General features: G+C 35.5%; 1 protein-coding gene across 5 annotated transcripts in view; it reads right to left on the bottom strand.

The window, feature by feature from the left end:
* GALNTL6 (polypeptide N-acetylgalactosaminyltransferase like 6) overlaps nt 1-24,501 on the bottom strand; it is a 1,076,341-nt gene that overhangs the window by 804,148 nt on the left and 247,692 nt on the right. Inside the window, exon 1 of one of the 5 annotated variants that reach the window (XM_032413204.1) lies at nt 6,623-7,471. The exons of 3 other annotated variants lie outside the window; for them this stretch is intronic. The gene's annotated coding sequence lies outside the window, so the exon portion shown is untranslated. Of the gene's footprint in view, nt 1-54; nt 72-6,622; nt 7,472-24,501 lie in introns of those variants that run through there. One more of the 5 variants, XM_032413201.1, reaches the window with a different exon arrangement.

Genomic DNA, 24,501 nt, shown 5'->3' with positions numbered 1-24,501 from the left:
CCACTTATATGTATGACATTAAGCAAACCGTTAAATTTCTCTCTGTGTTCTTACCTATAAAGTGTGGATAAAAATACCAACTTCGGGGCGCCTGGGTGGCTCAGTCGTTAAGCGTCTGCCTTCGGCTCAGGTCATGATCCCAGGGTCCTGGGATCGAGTCCCACATCGGGCTCCCTGCTCAGTGGGAAGCCTGCTTCTCCCTCTCCCACTCCCCCTGCTTGTGTTCCTGCTCTCGCTGTCTCTCTGTCAAATAAATAAATAAAATCTTTAAAAAAAAAAAAAATACCAACTTCGAAAGCTGAGAATGATACTAAATAACAGGCTGCAAAACATTTAGAGTACAATGCTTGGCACATGGTAAGTGCTCAAGAAATGGTAGCTATTATTTATATTATTATTACTACTATTATTTACAGTTAAGGCTGTTCAAGATAGACATCTTTGGAATCAGGAAGTTTGTAGGTTCTGGTGGTTAGTAGTCTAAAATAGATGATGTTACCTTTTGAAGTAATCTCTCCTAAACCACAGAGTAGGTTTGCTAGAGAATGTAACTTTATATACAACATTTAAGCAACAGAAAAAGCCCAAAGGTTACACATAGTAAGAAGAAAATTAAACTCTAACAAACACTTTTGGACTTTCTGAGAAGTTTAAAGTGACTTTTGTCAAGATTTCCAGGCTGCCAAGCAGATTTTTTCACATGACATGATCAAAAATAATCATTCTCTTTTATTTACCGAATAAAGGACATTGAGTGGGAACAACAGAACTGCACCATCTGAGCAAAAGGGGCTGCTCAGAGGCTGACTGGGTAGGCACCAGACAAGGTTGGGAACCTTCACAGAGAAGCTGCTGCCCCTCTCAGGAGCCAACCACCTCCTCTGCCCAAGGAGGAGAATGAAGGCAAAAAAATTTAAATACAATGTTTAAAATATTATCTACTTAGATTGAAAGATAGGAAAGGCAAAGGAGATACAAAGAGAGAGAGGGGTTCTGATAACTTTTGTAAGTATTAAAAATAGCATTTCAACAAAATGGGTGAAGGGGGTTGTGGGAAATACAGGTTTCCGGTTACTGAATGAACACGTCACAGGGTTAAAAGCACAACATAGGGGATACAGTCAACAGTATCGTAATAGTGTTGTGTGGTTGACACATGGTACCTTACACTTGTGAGCACAGCATAACCTACAGAGTTGTTGAATTACTATGTCGCACACCTGAAATCAAGGTAACATTGAGTGACAACTATACTTCAATTTTTCCAAAAGCCAGAAAAATAGCTCTTTAAAGAAATAAAGAAGTTTTTTTTTTTTCTCAGTATGATTGTGAAATAAATTATTTCAAATAGTTCTTGGTTTCAGTTAATCATTATCCCCAGCATATTTGCATACATGTGCATTTCCCTCATGGCTAACTTGGAAACCACATTGTTTTTTTTCCCCCCACATTTGTACCAAAAATGATTCTAATGAAGGCCAACATAGCAATTTGCATTTGTCCTTTTCCTTAGAGCCCATGTTTTATGGTGTTAATTTTTATTTACATCATGGAATAAGTTCTGCAAAAATTAACTGGAAGACCTTGAAAAGCTTTGTAAAATAAGTCTGTTTCCTTGTACATATCAGCAACTCAACCAAAGGCTCTGCAGAAAAATGCTTCTACATAGTCAAACAAAATAGGATGCTGAACAGCGTGAATACCTGATGTCGCAAAAGCCTGCCTGAAAAGGTAGGCAGCCTGTTTGGAGGGCCTGATACACGTGGAAAACTACCACAATGCTCTAAGCAAATTTGTTTATATGTCCTTCTCCAAAAAACAATGAGATACACCTATTCTGATTCCAAAATATATACTTTTATTTATTTCTTTAAAAAATATTTTGTCTTCATAGAGAAATGTAATTTTCAAATTTTCATGAAGGTTCAGATAACATAGGGAAGCACGAGTAGGATATATCAGAGACTGAACATGTTTGAACTTTTTCAATTACATGTAGGAACAGAGAAACAGAAATAACAAAGGGTACATATTGTTAGCATGTTTCATTCACAAATATGCATTTACCAATAAATATTTCATTTATTATATATATATATGTACACATGCACAGAAATATTTGAATGCATTTTGCATTTATAAACTTGTTTCTGTCTTTAAGTTTTAACTGTGTCTTATTTCTTTGAGGCTTGTCCATATTTTAGTATTTCAGGTGCAGGGATGGTCTTCATTTAGCACAAAGCAACACATTTTTACTCTCCTAGAGAATTACCTAGATCTCCTTAGGAGGAAAAAATATATATTTTATTTGCACCTGAGCTTTTACAAATTTAGGAAAAGAGCTCTACTCGGAGCTGGACTGATTTTGCCAAGGACAAACTGGGTACAAGTACCCTAAACTGTCCTCTCCGGAGTATGCTCCTTCCTCTGGGCTTCCTGGGAGCCCAGTGCCCTACATATTTCCATCAAAACATGCTCTCACTGTGCTTTTCTATCCTAGGGAGATAATAAAATAGAATGAAAATAACATGACTTATGACAATGATGGATGTATTTTATAGTCCCTTCTACTATTTACTAGTGATCTGACTTTGACTAGGACTTCAAATAAACATCACAGTATGAATAAAAAATCACACTATGTTACACAATCTAAAAATAACCTAAATCCTGATTTTTTTAAACAAATTTATATTTAGTATTTTTTTTTTAAGTTTGAAATCATGGCTGAGTTGTTTGTGTGTTTGTTTCAGTTCCAGAAAATCTTTTGGGTTGTTTTAATTTCCTTAAAACTTCTTTCTTATGTTTTCAATTAACTTCTGTTTCAATTTTCTTCTACTTTGCCCTCATTTATGTATCTATATTCCAACTGTCCAAGTGATTCACCTTGGTTCCCTGTCAAGCCAGAGGCTCCTTCCGAATAGATAATTATTTTTCTCTGGGTCAGCAAGTGTGATACCCTTTCCACCTATTTGGATTATCTTGTGAGGTCAAGTATGAGTAGATGACAGTCATGGGCAAGAGAGAAAAATGGTGTTTTCTTTAGTGACTCATTGACAATGGAATTGGAAATCAGGGACCTCTCCACTGAAGCATGTCCCAAGGGGTCGCTCTGCTCCCAGAGGCCAGCCAGAAGAGGTGGGCTTTGACCAATACCGCAACTGCTCCCTCCTGTCTCTGAATCAGGGGGAACAGCTAGCCTCTCACGGGAAAGCAATTAGTCAGTGAGTAGGAACAAGCCCCCTCTTTTCTCCAAAGAATTCCCTCTCCAAGGATAGTTGGCCTCTCCTCCAGACAACCCAGAAATCTCTTTTCTTGCATGAGTTTTTGCTGATAGAGACACCTCTTTTGAAGACTTCCGGTTCCCGATCCTCCTACTACTGCAAGCAAAGACGCACGGACACTGCTCGTTCTCTCTGAAAGATTCAAAGGTAGTAGAAGTCTACACACATCTCAATAGAAGATCTGAACAATTTCGGTGGCTGGGGCACACCAATAGTGAATTAGAAAGGAGAAAAAATCAGAAACAAATGCTGAAGTCACTGATCTCTAAATGTAGATTGCCAGACTTAGAAAACTCAGTGGAAGCACGCAGCAGAGATAAAGTGGCCCTAAGAACTCTGCGAGAAAGAAGGGGTGAAAGATTGCCATTTGTCCACTAAACTATAAAAAAGCAACTACTTAATCGGGGGTGGGGGTGGGGGATAAGTGACTTTAAATAAAGAGAATGTCGATTAGGCAGTGGTAACTAAGTGAAAATGAGTAAACTGCTGTTACTTGCAAATTATAACGACAAAAAAAAAAAGTTTAGAGAATAAACTAGAAAAGGGGATGAGAATAGGAAGATTAGATGAACATGTATACATGCAAGTGCATCCACACACATACACATATTCAAAACAATCCCCAGGGGTAAGAAAAATTAATTTGAAAATATAACAAAATAAAAGATAACTGTGAAATTTTACTGAAATGAATGGTAAAAGTTGGATAAAAAGAGACAAGTATTCTGTTGCTAGATGAGAAAGCTGATTTTTACTGAGATCTCATTTTTTTTCTCAAAATTAATCTATATATTTAATTCAGTCTCAATAAATTAATTACCCTAAATACTTCTGGAATGTTTAGAAGGTGTGAGTAGATGGAGTATTTATAAAATAGTGTAGTTAGAGGAAGCTTATATGCTAGCATAAAAAGATAAGTAAAAAAAAAGTTATTTGAGATAAAAACAGTGTCTATATGTGCATGTGCACATAACAAATGATCTAAAAAGTACCACAGATCTCAAATCAATAAAGGATTATGCCACAAAAAACTCAATTCACAGGCTTATCTCATATCATTCCAGATGAATAAAAAGTTGATTGTTAAAAAATATATAATTAATATTTTAAACGTAAAAAAGTAATATAACTTAGGCAAAAGTTTATCTGGTCTTTCAAAATAAACAATTTTTTACAGGTTTATTTATTTATTTTAGATAGAGAGCGAGAGAGAGCCAATGAGTGGGGGGGAAGGGCAGACGGAGAGGGAAAGAATCTCAAGCAGACTCCCAGCTGAGCAAGGAGCCCAAGGCAGGGCTCCATCCCATGACCCCGAGATCATGATCTGAGCCGAAATCAAGAGTCAGTGCTTAACTGACTGAGCCACCAAGCGCCCCTCAAAATAAACATTTAAAAAATAAATAAAAAAGGGTTTCTCTCTCTCTCAAATAAATAAATAAATCTTTAAAAAAACCCAAACATACAAGGGCTCAAACCAAAACTGTAAAAAAGAATTTTAATTCATAAAAACATATATATTTTCATGTTAAAAACATCACAAAAATAAAATGCTCCTAAACTGGGAGGATATTTGCCACAATAAGATAAAAATCACATAAGTAGTCTTATAATTAGTTTTATGCACACTAATAAGAACAATACAAAAACGAACTGATAAACCAGGTAAAGTATTTTAACAAGCAATTCAGTAATGATAAACCATAAGTGATAAACATATCAAAATGTTTATTTCATTTATAGTCAAATTACTACACTTTAAAACAACTTCTGTAACCTTTATTCTTGATGAATTAGCAGAGCTTTAAAAATTGATAATAATTTTGGTAGGGTTATATGTTTGGAAGGAAATGGATATTGATATAAATTTTCTGGAAACTATTTTGAATTATGTATATTGAATTTTAAAATGTTCATAAACTCTGATCCAAATACTTTTGTTTCCCATATGTACTCTAAGAAGTGATGTGCAGTTAGGAAAAAAAAAAAAAAAAAAGATTTATGGCAAATATGAGGGAGTTATTTATAGCAGTAAAAAGAACTTAAATGATCAACAAACTAAATATTGTAATTGATTGTGGTACTTGCATGTATGAAGGAGCATCAGACAACTATTTAAATAATACATTCAAAGCTCTTCTTGAAAATCATGCTTTTGGCATAATGGCAAATGATAATAATGGCAAATGATAAAATGCATAATTCAGTATTGTGTATAAAATATAAGTTCAAGTATATAAACAACATACAGGGAAAAATATTATGTGGAAATGACTAATGTTAGTGTCTGCCTTTGAATGGCAGAATTTTAAGTTAACCCTTTTACTATTAATAGCAGGCTTTTTTAAAAGTTCATTTTGTTTATAGTCATCTTCGCTCAGCAATTTTTCTTTAGGTTGAATATTTGCTTTCCCAATTACTGCACTAGGGAGCAAATGCTTGGTTGCTGTATATTTCACCATAATAAACTGACATTTTTTAATAGAGTCATTGATTAATTCAATTACTCTGTGTCTATTTTCCCCCAAACTACATAACCTCTGGGTGGACTAAAATTCAATTTCAGTTCCTCCCAGGTAAAATCTAAAACTGTAGACCAATCTGGAGAGAAAGTACCTTGCCAACAGACCCACAGTCACTCAGAAGTCGTCAGAGCCGTATTCTATCACTGAGTGGTATTATTGTGTCAAAACTGCCTCCAGAACTGTTTAGGTAGAGCTTAGTTTAGGTGCTAGCAGCTTTCCCTGTTTGCAACGTCTAGTTGACTAAAAGGACTTTGGCTTCCTCTAGAGACCTGCCCATCTTGGGTTGAGGGGCATAACGGAAGAAAAGAAGAAAAGCTCAGTTTAATTTCTATAGGCACAGACTACATTCTCCAATCTAGTTTTACCATTCCATGTACCATTCTATGGTTGCATGGCTTGTTACTGATAAAGTAAGCTTTATATTTAATGATTTAAATAAGAATATCCAAGAGAGACAAATAAAAAAGGAAAATGTAAAGGAACTGACAATTGCTATTTTGCAAAAGGCAAAAAGGATAAGCCAATGGCACCTGGGCAGGAGTTTAATGAAGATAAGAAATGGGCAAAAGCTCTCTTTTGCTTTGCCTCTTTCCTCGCTAATCTCCTCCCTTCAGTCAAGTGTATGCAGGGAAAGAAACCAGCAGAGAAAACAAAGTTCACCAAAGTTAACTTCTTATGAATTCTTCATTAAAAAAAAGAAAGTCTTGTTTTACAAAGTTGCAATATTTTAAAAATCAAATTAGGCCCACAAAGAAATACTATAATTTATGATTAGACATAAATGGCGAAATAACCTGACACTACGACAGCACTTACAGAAAGGTAGAAGAGATGAGTTGTCCAAAATAGTCATCGCAAAGCCCAGGGCTCTTCTTCTGTCCACAAGAAACACTCCCATCTCTTTAAGACAAATTATGTTCCTGCCAGAGCTGATACAATACCAGTGGAAGCAACTCTATCAGGCTTCCTATTATAAACTATAATTCTAGGCTTTATAGCTTGGCTCTTTCAAAGTAAAGTATGTTGGGCAGAGACTAAGCATACAAATTGCCAGCCAAAATACATTAAATCTGGTTGAGCTGTCCTTTTTTGGAGAATGCAAATTGGAGTGCTCTGCTCTGCATGCAGTAAGTGCTTGGCATGGGCCTGCTAGGATGCCTTCTGGTATTGGGACCAAAACAAAACAAAAAAAGTTTTAAGAGCAAATTTTGAAACAGATTGGTTATTATTTCAAAATGTACAAATTTTAAGTAGTTACCATTAAGAAGGGTTGTAGTTCATGAAAAAGTATTTTATCTAACACCACATAACATAATACATACAGTCCAAGCTTATGGGAAAATGTCCACGTGATGGTGTCCTTGTAATTACAGCATTTAAAGGAATCGTTGACTCATGGTGGTGCCTATGATTACTGTCTTCTACATTAACTAAGGGAAAATGGCTTAGATTAGCAGATGTCTCCTGTGTCTAAAAGTTACGCTTACAAATTTGCTTCAAAGATGTAGGAACAGAATAAAGAATTCAATCTGAAAGCGTTCTGGTCATACCGGCAAGTTTAAGTTTTGTCCTTTGGTCATCCTATATCTACAAATCCCTTTTTTTAATTGAAGTATCTAATTAACATCCAATGTTATATTAGTTTCAGGTATATAATATAGTGATTCAACAATTCCATACTTATTACTCAGTGCTCATCACAGTAAGTGTCACCTGGGTCATGTCACCATACAACATTATTACAATATTATTGACTATATTCCCTATGCTGTCTTTTTCGTCTCTGTGGCATATTTATTTAGTAACTGGAAGTTTGTACCTCTTAATCCCCTTCACTTATTTCACCTCTTCTCCACCCCCCCCAACACCTCCCTTCTGGCAACCACCAGTTTGTTCTATTTAAGAGTCTCTCTTTTTTGTTTGTTCATTTGTTTTGTTTTTTAGAATCCAGATATAAAAGAAATCAAATGGTATTTATCTTTCTGTCTGACTTATTTCACTTAGCATAAGTTACAAATCACTTTTAAAAAGTTCATGGAGGTTGATTTTTTCCTTTTGCTTGTTTTGCACTATAGCATCAGCCCAGTAATGGGATCTATAGTAACAGGATATTATTCTACGGTAACAGTCAGTGGACCCAAGTACACTGGTCAGTTGGTGACTCAGTCTTTCCAAAATTACATTAAAACTTGCTGGTCTTTCATTCATTCAAGAATATTTATTTGAGTTTCTTTTGTATGCCGCCAGGTACTGTGGAAATAAGAGAAAGATCAACAAGGTTCCTGTCTTTGTGGAGCTGATAAAAAGAGTGTGCAATTTTATTAGTAACACTTAGGTTGTGTTGTCAGCTTCAGGGGCCTGAAGAACAATTTTAGAAAATATAAGTTGGTGAACTCAGGTGGAAATATGTTTTACTCATACTCGCTTCGCTTTCAAATTGTATTTTAATATAATATATGTGTAAAATAAGAATTTTTTTAAAAAAAATGAACATTTCACCTTTATACACAATCCCTCTCTTAATAACTGGAGAAAATGTTTTCTGAAAAAAAGTTCACTATGGATTCTTTGTTCTTTGATACTTGCTGACGAGTGTAATATTTCCTCAAATATAAAACTACCTTTGTCCTTCCTTTAACTTCATGTTTGGGAATTTCATGATAAATTTGTTTCTCCACCAGCTAATAATGATATTGGCTGCTAAAAATCAATAAACATGAAAAGTAACGGCCTCCAACAATTTACTTTTATTAGATCTGCAGAGAGTTTTCATATCATTTACCCTGCACCTCAGTCTCCGATTTTATTTTATTTTATTTTTTTCTAACCACTACCTTGTTTTTTTCTCAGGTAGAAAAGGAAGAGGAAAGTGAGGCAAAATTCAACTAATGCATCATTTTGACACATCCGGTGTTTGGTCAGTGGTGTGCAGTCTGCTATTTCTGATATAATAAATGTTTACGGTACTTCTGGTTTAATGAATGCCCTAGGCTCCAGGACTTGTCCGTGTGTTTCCGTAGCATATATCTTTAGTGAGAAAAAGATGGTGTTGTCTGTTCAAACTAATAGAAAGTAAAGCTGAATGGAAAAATTAGATTCGAGAGCATCTGCCTCAGTGCAGCTTTCTCAGGGAATCGATACGGGACTGCGGGCAGCGCGGCAAGACCGGAGTGGCAGCTGGGGGTCAGTCAGTTAAAGCAAAGGAAGTGAGCGGAAGGATTGGAAGGAACACAGGTTTCATTTTGAGTTAGTTAGGGTCGTTGTTTCAAAGACCAATAATTTTTTCCTTTATCCTGCAATAACTGAATAGGAATTTTCTCAAAGAAAATCTAATAATGGAGCATCTCATCTTCTGCGGGCCAGAAAAATCCTCTGTGTCTCAGAAAAATGACAAGATTAACAAAGGCATGTGTGTGTGTGTGTGTGTGTGTGTGTGTGTGAGAGAGAGAGAGAGAGAGAGAGAGAGACACAATAAATGTATAGTACAAAATAGAGGGTTGGGATAAAACGACATGACGTTCCTTTTTTAAACATTTTTTAAGAATGAAAAAAAATGAACTAATCATCTAAAAAGTATGTCTCTCTGAAAACAGATACATGATTGTAAACAACTGTATGTAAAACTGTCCCCTGAAAGCCTTGCTTCAATTGTTCTGTAAGTACTTTGGGAGGCTGAGATAGACTTCCTGCCTGAGTCCTGTGTTCCATAAAATATGCCTCTTTTAAATGCTTTTAAATGTTTGTAAATAAACTAAGAGTCTTAAGAGTATTCCATTGCTCAAATGTAAGTAAACATGGAAACGAAATCCAAGCGCAGATCTCAGTGAATCCAGAGGCAGCCTGTCCTCCAAACCATGACTCTAAAATGCTGATAGTGGGAGCAGGACATCTCACAAGATCCAGTACTCATTCCTAGTAACAGTTCTCAAAGATATGTACACATATCTAAATGCATAAAATAATACTTCATCAAGTTTAAAAGTATATCTTAAACTGAAAACAAATTTCATCATTAGAATAAAAATCCATTCTTATTATACAGTGCCTCATTATAGCTATTACTATATTATTCAGAAAAATTTCTGTGAAATTCTAACATTGACAAATACCCTTCTTGTTGAAATATGTTCTTCTCAAGATCCAGGGTGGGATTGCTACTAGCTGGTCATATGAAATTCCTACTCCACTTTTGTATTATTATTATTGCTGTTATTATTATTATTATTATTATTTCCTTGTTAAGGCTCAGTCTTATGTCTGCTTTCTTCTAGTCTCTTCACATACACTGTTACAGGAATAACTTATTCAGCCTCAGGCTTTTTAGCACCACATACATGTTAATGACTCTCAAACTAATAACTCTAGTTTTCATTTCCTCCTGAGTTCTAGCCTTTGTTCAAATGTAAATTATCATCTTTACTTAGAGGTCTAAAGGGAAATCAGAAGTGATATAAATTAACATACAAAGATTCTCTTGATCCCATCACCTCACCAAACAGACAAAAAAGAACAAAAACAGTCAAACAAACAAAACAAACACATATGAACACAACCCCCAACCAAACCAACCAACCCTAATTTGCTCATTTCCTCAACTAAGGAAATGGACACCATTTTCAGCCCAGAACAGAGGACTATTTTGACTCCATTCTTGCTTGTTATCACTCTCCACCTCCAACATCTAATTCATCAACAATTATACCTCCAAAATCTACCTTAACTCTACTTTCAAACTCCACTGATGTAACCCAAATTAAAACTACTTTTCATCTCACATTTGGATTCCACAATAGCCATTTAAATGGTCTCACTATTTATATTCTTGCCTCTTATAATCCATTCCCTCACAGTGCACCGAACCATTATTATATTTATATTGTATAATGCACATAAGATCACACCATGTTTTCTTTAATTTTTCTATGAATTACCTATTACATTAAAATAAAACCTAAACCTCCCCAGTGCATTTTATAAAGCCAGGCATGATCAGGGGACCCCTGTCTGCTGGGCCAGCCCAAAACTTACTCAACTCTAGTTCTATAGTCCTTCATTCTGTTTCCAGAAAATATTCCAAGCCTTTTTGTGACTCCTTTTATCAGGCTGCCTTTCTTATCTTTAAATCTGAGCCTGAATATATTTTTTAAAGATTTTCTTTATTTGACAGAGAGACAGACAGAGAGAGCAAGAGCAGAGGGAGGAACAGGAGAGGAACAAGCAGACTTAGAATTCCCTCTGAGCAGGGAGCCTGCCGCTTTGGCTGTCCATGGCAGGACTCTGAGGTCATGACCTGAGCCGAAGTCAGATGCTTAACCCGGTGAGCCACCCAGGCGTCCCCTGAACCTGAATATTTTTAAAAAGAGAATGTGTAAGTCCCAGTATATACAAGTAATGAAATATAAGGTGGCTATAAAACACTAATTAAATATGCTTAATGACAATATAATAAAAGAAATGACATGAACAAATAAAATATTATATTCCCCATTATGTTAATACCACAAATATATTAGATTTTATTAATAAATATGATAATATATACAGAAGGATATGCCCAAAATTTTCAGTTATTTTTTTTATTTTGGAGAAAATAATAAAGAATATTGATTTTCTTTTTTGTATTTTATTATATCTCAAATGTCCTTCAATAATTATGAATATTTAGAATGATGCTAAGCTTAAAGTTTATCTCTTAAAATTACATCATATCTAAATTTTAATGTGAATTTCCAAATAATCTGCATTTGACTTATCTTTTTTTACTTTTTAAAAATTTTATTTATTTATTTTTAAAAGATTTTATTTATTTATTTGACAGAGAGAGAGACACAGAGAGAGAGGGAACACAAGCAGGGGGAGTGGGAGAGGGAGAAGCAGGCTTCCTGCGAAGCAGGGAGCCCTATGCGGGGCTCGATCCCAGGACGCTGGGATCATGACCTGAGCTGAAGGCAGACACTTAACGACTGAGCCACCCAGGCGCCCCAATTATTTATTTATTTTAGAGAGAGAGAGAGAGAGAGAGAGAGCAAGTGAGAACACGAGCAGGGGGAGTGGCAGAGGGAGAGAGGGAGACAGAGAGAAAAGCAGAGCCCTACGTAAGGCTCGAACTCATGACCCTGAGATCATAACCTGAGCTGAAATTAAAAGTTGGATGCTTAACCAACTGAGCCCCTCAGGCACCCCCTGCATTTGATTTATTAAGTGCCTATTAATATGGAGGCTTTTTCCTGCTGAGAAAAATGTCAAACATCAAGCACTTGCCTGTTAACAAACAGCGGTTTTATAGCTTATATAATACCTGTTTTAATATAATTATAAACTATGGGGTGTTTGGAAAACACTCAGTACTATGTTGTGACATGAAATTATTTTTAATCATGTGCTTTGACACCTTGAAATGACCTTAAAAATGTGAGAATCTGACTCATAATTTTGATACTGTTTCCAAATTAAATTAGAAAAAAACCCAAAGGACTTTAATCTTGGGGAGATTATATGTTGATTTTTAAACTATAAATTCTCCAACACTGCAATTAACAAGTTATATTTTTTCCACATAAAATGTGGGTCAGTTCTGTGGATTGCCTATTGCATTGGAATAAAATTTAAGTCCACTTGTTCTACTCTGCAAAGCCATGGCTTACTTGTCCTAAATGTGGTTGCCTCTTAGCCCTAGATCCATTTAGTAGCACAGTACTACTCTGCAATTTTATAGTGAAGATGGAAAAAGCAGGGCAGATTAAACATAGTTTCAAAGACGTTGCAACCAAATACTGACATTGTATGAAACTGAAAACAACATATTAAGTGAAGGTAAAATTTAGCCTAATTAGTATATACCATAAACATTAAAAAGAATTGTGTAGGAATAAAATAGTCACATTTAAGTGACAGCTGCTGATATATACGAGAGCATTTTATTCAATAAACATTTGTGTGCTCCCACTGTGTGGTATTATGTGGAAGAAGTAACTGAAATAATAACTTTATATACCTTGGTACTTTGTCTATGTAAAAGAAAGGTATCTAATTCTTCAGTTGGAATAGATTTTCAGAGTCATGCAAACAAAGTTTGCTGAATATGACTTATTTGAAATTATCAGAATTTCAAAAGCCAAGTATCTGAATTTAGAATTGTTCAAACTCTATTACAAAGGATTGATAATAACACTAAAGAGTCTAAGGAATCAATTACCTTTAAAAGAGGTAGGGCGCCTGGGTGGCTCAGTTGGTTAAGCGACTGCCTTCAGCTCAGGTCATGATCCTGAAGTCCCGGGATCGAGTCCCGCATCAGGCTCCCTGCTCAGCAGGGAGTCTGCTTCTCCCTCTGACCCTCCCCCTCTCATGTGCGCTCTCTCTCTCTCTCTCTCTCTCTCTCTCATTCTCTCTCTCAAATAAATAAAATCTTCAAAAAAAAAAAACAAAAAACAGAAAAAAATAAATAAATAAAAGAGGTAAATTAATCTCATTCATTTCCCAGTATTATTATACAGTTATGATACTTCTCAGCATTTACCAGGATAAAATTAGCAGAAAATATGTTGGAATATTAAAGACAATATAATATTTATAAATCTTTGGATTTTAATGAATAATTAATTTAGTGAAGCAAAGCTAAGATATGATAGTTTTCCAAAAACAATTTCAAAATAAATGACTTGGTATTAGTTTACTGTTTTACTTAAGGTTCTGAATTCTGTTGAGTTTTCTTTATGTGACAGCCCTACATCTGAAGATAAAATCTACATTATCAGGGTAAGTTGGACTTCTGTTCTCTTCATGATTTTCACTATGTGCTTGAACTGTTAATACCAAAAATAAAAGTAAATGATGATCCAAATATTTCAATTTGACTTCAGAGTGTCATCAATTATTTTAATGACCAACAGACAGTATCATTTTTATCACATAGTGGCTTTATATTAATAGGAAATGGCATGAAGGAATTAAGACAATAAAGTGATTATAACATTGTAGAACATAAGAATTGGAAGAGACTTAGAATCAATCTATTCTTACCTCTTAATTTTATGTGTAAAGGAACCCAGTGTTTTCCCTCAAGATCCTAGCGTTAAATGGAAAGCTCAACTTGCATCTTTACCCTTTACCTCCCTTACTCAGCTTCCTAATACAAAGAATCTGCTTCTCTTTTAAACTAGATTAATACATCTCTTTAAAACTTGCTCTCCATATCTATAAAGAGCAGTTACAGTTCCCTAATTTATATATGCATGTCCCAAAACTGTAATCTTTAAAACAAAAATGAAAACAGAGCACAAAATGAAATAAAAGCCTCCTTGTAATCACAGATGAAAAGCCATACTGTTACATCTTTGGGTTTAAAACTTGTCCTCACAAGTTATTTGTGAGACTCACACAAAGAGCAGGTAGAAAACACTTTGCCTTATGGTATAACTCATAAAACTCTTAACCCCAGAAAATTAAGTGAAATATTTAGGTAATAATCAAATGTTTGTTGTAGCTAGTTAGCTTCTAATTCCATAAAAACTTTGGAAGAAATTTTATATATATACATATATATTTATATATAAATTTTATATATATACGTATATATATACATATATATATACAAAAAAGTTAATATATATGATACTGTGCTTTATAATAAGAAATATATAGAGTTCCTAAAAGCCTTAGAAGTTCCTAAATGCTGAGAACTCTAAAGGCCTTTTGTTATGTTAATGATGTGACTTTTGTAAGAGGACTAAGGATGGGGGCTGGTTGCCATGGGGACCAACCCTGTGATTATAAGGTTGGAACTTTTTTAGTTCCACCCCCTGACCTCCAAGGAAGGGGGAGGGGCTGAAGGTTCAATCAATCATTAATGGCCAATGACTCAGTCAGTCATGCCTTGTAATGAAGCCTCCATAAAATCCCAAAAGGACAGTGTTTGGAGAGCTTCAGGGTCAGTGAACATGTAGAGATTCAGGGAGAGTGGCATGTTGGTAGAGTATGGCAGCTCTAGGCCCTTTTCCCCATAATTGGGCTTATGCCTCTCTTCCATCTGGCTGTTCCCAGTTACATCCTTTTATAATAATCTGGTAATCTAGTGAGAAAATGGGTTTCCTGAAGTTCTGTGAGTTGCTCTAGCAAATTTATTGAACCCAAGGAAGGGGTCTTTGGAACCACTGGCTTATAGCCAATTTGTCAGCAGCGTTAAGTAACAACCTGAGCTTTCACCTGGTGTGTGAAGGGGTGTGTGTGTGTGCAGTCTTATAAGACTAAAACCTTAACCTACAGAACCTGACACTAACTCTAAGTAAATAGTGTTAGAATTGAATTGAATTCTAGGAAACCTAGTTGGTGTCTGAAGAATTGCTTGATGGTGGGGGCAACCTCCCCCCTCCCCAAATTAGTGGGCAGAACACAAAAGCATATATATATATATATATATATATATATATATATATATATATATATATAAATCCATATATATATATGGACTTATACATACAGCACACACCGCCAGAAACAGAATCCTTTAATAAAATTATTCCTTACCAATATTGCAAGTTTGTATAATATCTTACCAGTTTGCTCTCTTTTCATTACTAATTTCTGCTTCTGACCCTCTGTATGCCACAGCTTCAAATAACACAAATAATGAAAACAGTATCCATTATATTTGTGTGGATTTCACAAAGAAGATAATGTTTAAAAGATAAAATTTAATGGATTTTAATTTAACCTGAGTTTGTCAGAGGAAAAGATGCTTCCACAAAAACCTAAATGATTGCTAGTTAACTCAGAGTCTGTGCAGAGAGAACAGGCTATAAGAGTCCCTATGATGAAAAAGGGACATAGAGTGTTTTAAAAATAGGCCAAAGGCTTATATGGTTGAAGCGTAAGGATCAACAGTGATGATGGCTCATCATCAGCCTGGAAAGGTGGCCAAGGCCAGATACTGGAGAGTCCTGTAAAACATGTTTAAGATTTTGAACTTTTTCCTATTGAATTCACTGAGTAGTTTTAAGCATTGTAGTGATTATCAAATTTTTATTTATTTTTTAAAAATTACTCTGATATAGTAGGCTAGAAGTTTGGAGCAGGACAGAAGTTGAGGTTTTGGGCAAAGTATACCACAATATGACTTAGGAGGCTATGGGAATAATAGAAAATGAAGAAAGGTGGTGGTAGTAGAAAGAGGAGAGCAGTGGAAAAAATGGAGTTATTTTATATATAAAAGCAGCATATTTTTTTTAGATAATGAGAGGGGAAACATAAAGGATGACGCTAAGATTTCTGCCTGTGGAAGTAAGTAGACAGAATACCATTTGCCAAGATAGGGAACACAGGAAAGGGAGTAAGTCTGTAACGAAATATGAAAAGTTTAAATATATGAGTTTGAAGTGCTATGAGAAACTTAAGAGAAGATGCTTAGCAATCAATTAGACATATGTTACATCCAGGCCTCAGAAATGTAGGCTGGAAATACAAGCTATGAAGTTGAAAGCTTATTTTATGTGTCATATACAGTTTACAAGCATTAGGGTCATTGTCTCATTAATAATAATGGTATGATTGGGGCGTCTGGGTGGCTCAGTCGTTAAGCGTCTGCCTTCGGCTCAGGCCATGATCCCAGGGTCCTGGGATCGAGCCCCGCATCGGGCTCCCTGCTCAGCGGGAAACCTGCTCCTCCCTCTCCCACTCCCCCTGCTTGTGTTCCCTCTCTCTCTGTGTCTCTCTCTGTCAAATAAATAAATAAAATCTTAAAAAATAATAATGATATGATTGACACTATCATTTTTTTATTACACTGAAAGGTTTAAATAGGTTTCTCAAACTCATATATTTAGTAGCAGCATCTCCCAAGATCATAAATTCAGCTGACTCCTACAAAACAAACTCCAAAATATTTAATGACTTAAACCAAAATTTTGTTAGTATTACATTTCATTACTGTGGAGTCAAGAATTTGGACAGGACACAATAGAGAACATTTATCTTTGCCTAAAATTTCCAGGGTATCAGCTGGGATAAATTGAATGGCTGGGAGTTAGAGCAGGTGAGGGTTGGCTGAGTAGGTCTACTCCCTATACATGGCCTTTCCAAGTGGCTTTTCCAAAAGTCTAAATTTGGTTTTGTTTTGTTTTTTTTTTTACAGTATGGGTGTTTCATGATAGTTAAATTTTTTTACCAGGAGCTCAGGGCTCCAAAAGGAATAATACATCAACTGCCAGTTCTCTTCTAAGCTAGAGTTGGAAAGAGCAAAGCCTTATTTCCACCATATTTTATTGGTCAAAACAGTAAAAAAAATAAGATCAAATTCAAGTAGAGGGGACAAAACCCTCACCTCTCTATGTGAAGAGCATGAATGTATTTGTGGTCATCTTTAATCCACCACACCTATGACCCTAACACTTGTAGTTACTCTACGCTACAATCAATTTCTACAAGGTACACCTATAGCAAAGTGCCATCCACTTAGCAGGTGATCAAGAAGTGTTTGTTCAATGTAATTCTAATGTAGAGATTATATTTTGTTAATCATGAATCAAAAATAGCTTGTGAATCATTTCAGATGCTTCATCATTTTGGACAAAGAAATGAAGGCATTTAGAATGCCATCCTAGAACAGTACTTCTGAATTCCTCAGAATTACAAATGTCTGTGAATTACTCAAGCTGAGGCTCCATGAAAGGTCTTTCATATTCTGTTTGAAGATTCTAATTTTGGATATGTCCTCTTGCAAATATTCTCATTGACAGAATGTATTAGAGTGGTGTGTAGCGCTCTACCTTAATGTAATTGATAGCTTGTTGCCACTGAATGTTAAGAAACTCAGCAGTAAGATGACTTCAAAGAAAAGGTCAAAACTTGCTTTTGGCAAAGAGCAAACTCCATACAGAGAAAAATACCATTCTAAGTTAGCCAGTTCTCAGAACAATGTTCTTATTCATATGGATGAATAAACCAAATCAAAAAATGTTCCCAACTCATGCAATCACCAACATTATGTAAAATGATGAAATGGCTTTCATTAGCAATCAGAAATATCAAACAATCAGGTATTGAGCTTTAATTTTCTTTTTATCCCTCAGAACTTTAAGAATGACATTTTATACTATTTAAGGTCTTCATAAATTATTTTATAAAAAATAAATATTAATGTTGAAGCAGCAATATAGTATGCAATACCACTCAGCCAATTAAGAAAAAATGATATTGTAGGAAGTGAATTATAACTTTCTTACAGAATTACAGCATACAGCTGCAAGTCATCAATAGACATGCAACTCACAAAAGAGATTAATGGTTTATTTATTCTAATGTACTAAATGATTATGATCAAGATGAGGAAGTACTGTACATGAAAAAAGCATGGGAATTGTAGTTGGAATGCTGGCTCTTCCGATTTCGCACCACGTAATCGGGGCAAGTCACTCAACCTCTCTTGGTGTCAGTTTTGTCAGCTATAAACTAAAGGTATTGTCATTCAGACTAAAATGTTACTGTAAGGATTCACTCAAATTATCTGTTCAAATAGTATATTACAGTATCAATAACTAGCTATTTTTTTTAAAAGATTTATTTATTTATTTTAGAGAGCACACCGGAAAGGGCAGAGGGAGAGGGAGAGAATCTCAAGCAGACTTCCTGCCCAGCCACAGGGAGGGGCTCCATCTCTCCACCCTGAGATCATGACCTGAGCCCAAACCAAGAGTCGGATCCTTAACTGACTGTGCCACCCAGACACTCCACTAGCTTTTATTTTTTTAATTATTATTAATCTCACAGTAGCAGCTGAATCAGTAAGAAGTAGTTTTCCCCACTTAAATATTTATTTTGAAGTATGTGAAAGATAGAGTAGGGTATTATGTGATCAAAACTAACAATATATGTATATATTCAGCATGAAAAAGCAAGGTCTGAGGAAATGATATAAAAAGTATAAGTGGCAAAAGAAGGCAAACAAAATTCTTTGCACGTTATGAAAGAGTAAAACTGAGAATAAATGAGAACAAACAAATAGATGAGAATATCTGAGAAAAATCTTCCCAGGGAAATACCTTTAATATCAATATAAAATATTTTCTAGGTGTTTAAATTGTTCATTATTGATGTTTTATAAAATATGTCTCTCACAGATAAGATTCCATAAATTCAATAATTATTAATGCCCTATTTTCTTACTCTCTGTTTCATTTCCATTTGCAATGTGCTACTGCTATGGTAAACCAGTCATCTCAGCGATTGAGGAATCTTGTCTGTGTTTCTGTTACAATGTTGCCCTCATGATAATAGCTAAGTTACTATTGCATAGACATATTTTATCCAAAAAATGGATATTTTTGTTGATTCATTTAACCAAATTTATATATAGTTTAAAATCCAAATTTGGATTTCTTTTATAACCCTGAAGTTGTCTTTCTTACAGCAAGAATACACACCTAAATTAACTTCATCTTAATGAAATTACTTTGGAATAAAATATGTTAAAATGAGAGACAACCAAGCCATTTTTATAGAATGGGTTGTCCCTAAGTTTCATCTCCTTATGGTACCACCAATTCCATATTTACCTTAATTAAAAAAAAAATACACACACACACACACGCACACACACACACACACACACACACCTGCTCAAGTAGATCTTCCACTTCCCTTTTCTTCTGCATTTTTTGTCTGGGAGTCTCCAGGGGCTGTTCTCATGTCCCTGGTTTCACTTGTCTCTCTTAACAGTATTCAGCTGCAGGATAGGTACTTTATTTATAGACTTCTGCTTCCATCCCACAACTGCCTCATGACTGCCCCCTGCTGGAGAAACTATTTGGTGGTAGGAGCTTCCCCATTGTGACCATTCTTAATGTACCCAAAGATTCAGGAAAAATGCACAAATATGTAACCCAATTTTCTACCCTCACCACTTGTTTCCTGGATACCAGAGAGTGCTATTTCTGTCTCATGTTTCAAGACTTCCCCATGAAAAAAGCTTCCCAGCTTCTGTCATTTTCTTTCTCTTCCTAGGCCACAGAAACTAAAATTACAATGTCTCAAAATGTAAAATAGATAATACTCTATCCTCCCCACTGAAAGTTTCTTTGAATTAAGTACATAACCCTCTCTACTTCTCTTGGAAACTGACTCCCGGTAGCCCTGTCAAGCAGTTCACAGGATGTGCAAGTAGTGTTAAATCTTGGTTGGAGCTACTGTAGACTTGCTTGTTATCTGGCCTTATAAAAGAGTTGTCTTCCGAAAGTATAAATCTCTAAAGCTAGAATCTTATTTGCCTTCTTAAATAAAAAACAATTATTGTAAATTCTATGTATGTTTTGCTTCTATCTTAAAAGTTGAGTCACATATAATTAATTCTATGGCAAGTCTATATAAGTGCTATCTTTGGGAAAAGAGCATCTCATAGCAGTTAAGATTAATATTGATGTTTTCTACATGAAATTACAAAAAAAATGTGTTCCTAAATCAAACAAAACTACAGCTTTATGTTTGCTGATTCAATGTTGTTGCGAAATACTGAACTCCCAGATGATTATCCTTTTAGTTGTTTATTGTCTAAATTAAATAAGAAAAGATGGAATGCATATAAAAATCAACTATCCACTTATTGTACACACAATCTTACAAAAAAATTATTACCCTAAATAATTGTATGGTTTTATTTTATTTGTATAAAAGGAAGCTTAGCAATCATTTTTACGGAAATATTTATAAAGCTAGAAAATAATAAAGGTAAAGAGAAGTACCAGAGTAATGCATTTATAGCTATAAGTATGCCCTTAATTATAGGCAGAAAACAATATATATTTAACAAATAATAAAAATATTCAGTTTCATGACTTAAATCAAAATCTTATATTTATTAGAAGCATGTATTAGCTGTGCATCTTTATGTTAAATTCATGTTTCCCTGAATTGGATTGATTATATACTTACGGGATTTATTAATTCAACCAATAAATGATTTCTATGTGCCAGATGATGATGTCTAATTGAGTGTTAGAAATAAAATATGCAGGCGCCTGGGTGGCTCAGTTGGTTAAGCGACTGCCTTTGGCTCAGGTCATGATCCTGGGGTCCTGAGATCGAGTTCCATATTGGGCTCTCTGTTCAGTGGGGAGCCTGCTTCTCCCTCAACCTCTGACTGTCACTCCCCCTACTTGTGCTCTCTCTCTGTCAAATAAATAAATAAAATCTTTAAAAAAAATAAATAAATGTGCTGGGTCACCTGGGTGGCTCAGTCGGTTGTGTTTGTCTTTGGCTCAGGTCATGATCCTGGGGTCCTGGAATGGAGCTCCGTGTAGGGTTCCCTGCTCAGTGGGGAGCCTGCTTCTCCTTCTCCCTCTGCCCCTCCCCCCCATGCTCTCTCTCGCACTCTCTCTCCCTTTCAAATAAATAAATAAAATCTTTTTAAAAAAAGACATAAAATATGCTATGGAATCACTTATATGGGGTAGTTGAAAAAGACTTGGAGTATTCAAAAATATTCCTACAAAAATATTACCCATAAAAAAAAAGCTACAGGATAATTAGCAATTAGTCAAGCAAGGAGGAGTTCCAGGCAGAGAACAACCTATAGCAGTATTTTGAGACAAGAAAACAAAATGAAATAACTGCATATGAATGAAGCACAGATAGTAAGAATAGAAAGTTTAGAGATGAAGCTTGACATTTAAAAATATAGACAACAGGAGAGGTTCCTGGTTTTAGTAAAGACCAACTAAGCTACAATTGACAGATAAAGATCATAAAATCTGTACAAAATACAATAAAAACAAAAATAAACAGCAACAAAAACTGTTGGGTACTGGAGAGTGATGAAAGGGAAGGACACCTGGTGACTCTTCTTTTATCAAAACTTCTAGCCTAAGGGCAGACCCTAGTCTGTACCATGCAGGAAACTAAGATCCTGATAGAAAACCGAAGCCATTCTGGCCAGAAGAACCAGAGAACAGAGCAACCACAAAACTGCTCTGGGCAATCACACTCACTGGAAATTGACGGAGTGTTGCCAAAAGAGAGAGCAGAAGATCCAAATTCCATGTATAAACTCTGCCATTAAAGAAACACAGTTTATGGTTTAAGTCCAACCCAATGAAATGCCAGCTAAAACAAACAAACAAACAAAAATCAACACACTTGGAAAATATAACAGAATCTAAAATCAACATTCACAACATCCAGGATATAATAGTAAAAAAAATAAGTTTATCTATGAAGAACAAAAGAAATATGACCCATGCTCAGTAGAAAGGACAATCAGCAGACCCTGACCATGAGATGATCAGGATTTAAAACAAACAGAAAAGAATTATAAAGCAGCTTTTATAATGAAGCTCAGTGATACCAGGAAAATATGCCTGTAATGAATGAAAAGAAAAATATCTCAGCAGAAAAATATCTAGAGTCTCTAAAACGGTGGCAGTGTCAATATTCTCTGGTCAGCTATTTCTTCTGTAACTTATTTTATGTTCCATTTAAATGTCAACTCAAAATCAGCACTTTCTATTTATTTCTTGTTCTCCCACCTTTCTTAACCAATTCTCTTCTGATTATCCTTTTTTTTTTTTTTTTTTTGGTAAAATATCACATGGATTTTTCACTGGGAGATAAGGAGGCAACACAACTACAGGCTTTGGGGACTGTGTGTGAACTGAGTGACACACGCACAACCACCACCAACAGACTCTGAAAGAAAGGATGCAACTGGTCACTAATCATGACGCATATGTATTATTTATGTAGTGATTTGTGGAATCCAGAAAAATCTGCTTTTTGCTCCTTTTTCTGCTCTTAGTCTTGTTAAGACCGGCACCCTCACTTTATGCATGCCTTATAATCCAAATAGTATATGTCCTCCTTGTAAGGGACAAGGAGTTAATGACTTCTTTAGAATAGACAACATCTCAGGAAGGACCAGGTGAGGATGACCGGGTGAAGCCATCATATGTGTATTCCAGACCACTGGAGCTAGACACCTCAATGCCAACATCTCTACGCCAAGACCCCCTTGGCTCCAAGGAATAACACCTGGGCCCTTGTCTTTGTTCTAACGGGTTCCTGGGTGCCTGAGAGGACACGTACACCAGACCACAATCCTCAAGAAAAACCCCAGACTCCAAACAAAATGAGACTCTATCTCATTTTCTTTCTCAGTCTCCCAGACACTCTGTCTGCACCTGCACTCTCTGTCTACCTTCAACAAACTGCTTTCACCTCCTGTTGGCTCACATTTGATTTCTGTCCTGCACACGGCCAAGGACCCTCTTGGCTGGTCCTGCGAGAACCCCTCTCGGTCCTTGGATCTGGCCTGCTGGCATCACTTGTATACATTAAATTGAAAGAAGATATAAACTCTAGCACATTGGCCATGGGTTGGAGAAAAGATGAGATATTTAACTGAGAAGAAAAAAGTACTTAAAATTAAACCCTGAGGAATACCAATATTAAGTAAGGGCTATAAAAAGAGGTAAGTCTGAAAGAGACTGGAAATGAAAGGCCAGGAAAAGTATGAGGGTGCATCAGAAAACACACAAACAAACAACCCCTCCCCCCCCGCCATACACACGCACAAACACAAGAGAAAGGGTTTCAAGGGAGACACTTAGTCAGAATTTGAAAATAAAGCTGAAGGGATGAGTAAGAGTCAGAATAAGGAGTAACTGTAGAATTTTTTTTAAAGCAGCAAAGTCTTTGGAGCCTTCTAGAATTACTTTCAGAAACTGAAACTAATTTTAAGAATTGAGTGGGAAGTCCTAATGTGGATGTAACATTGAATCTCGTGAGTTCAAGATGATGAGAGGTTTGTTTATTTCAGCCTAGGTTACCCCATCGTAAACGATAAGGGGAGTTGAAAATCTACAAGAGGACAAAAGAGAACTACAAGCATTCTAACTTTGAGGCTGTGAGGTGAGGTAGCTTTCAGTGCTGGGGAAGGGCTGTTTTTACATCCTAAAATTAGGGGAAGAGGAAGAGAGAAATGTGGGAGGCACATTTCATGTTTTCATGTGAGCTTGTTGAAGGAGGTGTGGCCTCTTTGTTTCTTGTTCTTCTGTGAAGTAGTAGGCATGGACATCTGCAGAAAGTAGTGGGAGGGAAGAGGATCAGATATTTTTAGGAAAGAATGTCCAAATAGATGCTATGGAGAAAGAGAGGAAGAGCTGATTTGGAAAATGTAGGAGGATTGCTGCAAAGTCATGAATCTCAGTAAAATTTTCGTTTGTTACAGTCTGAGTTTGGGTAATCTTTTAACCATCCTAAAAAAACCCATATATAAACACAGGGCAGATAAACTGTTATAGGGATCCATGTTAAGTCACAACCATATACTCAAAGGAAAGTAAGGCGGTCTGGGGTCCATTTTCTCAACAAACTCTTAATAATAAACATTTTAGCCTTTTGTATTTTTAAACATACAGATTCAATAGCCAAATACTGGCTATTAGGAAATTCCTGGCTCTCTAAATTCACTATTGGAACTCAAACCATCATTCCATCTGCTGCATCTATTGTTTGTATTGCCTGTTTGAATGCATATAATTTAGAGAATGAGAAAAAAATGAGTAAAAAAAGAAAGACTTAATTTCAAGAATTCATATGATCCTTAGGATAATTTTCAGTGCTAACAGAATAACATAACAAAAAAAGATATTATTTCAAGGTTAAATTCAATCAAATAAAGACACTAATCAATAAGGATGATCCTTGGGGTGCCT

The sequence above is a fragment of the Phoca vitulina genome, unplaced genomic scaffold, assembly GCF_004348235.1.
Source record: "Phoca vitulina isolate PV1807 unplaced genomic scaffold, GSC_HSeal_1.0 scaffold14, whole genome shotgun sequence".
Lineage (NCBI taxonomy): Eukaryota > Metazoa > Chordata > Mammalia > Carnivora > Phocidae > Phoca > Phoca vitulina.
Note: the sequence above shows the minus strand (reverse complement) of the source record. Positions and strands in the feature narration are given on the sequence as shown.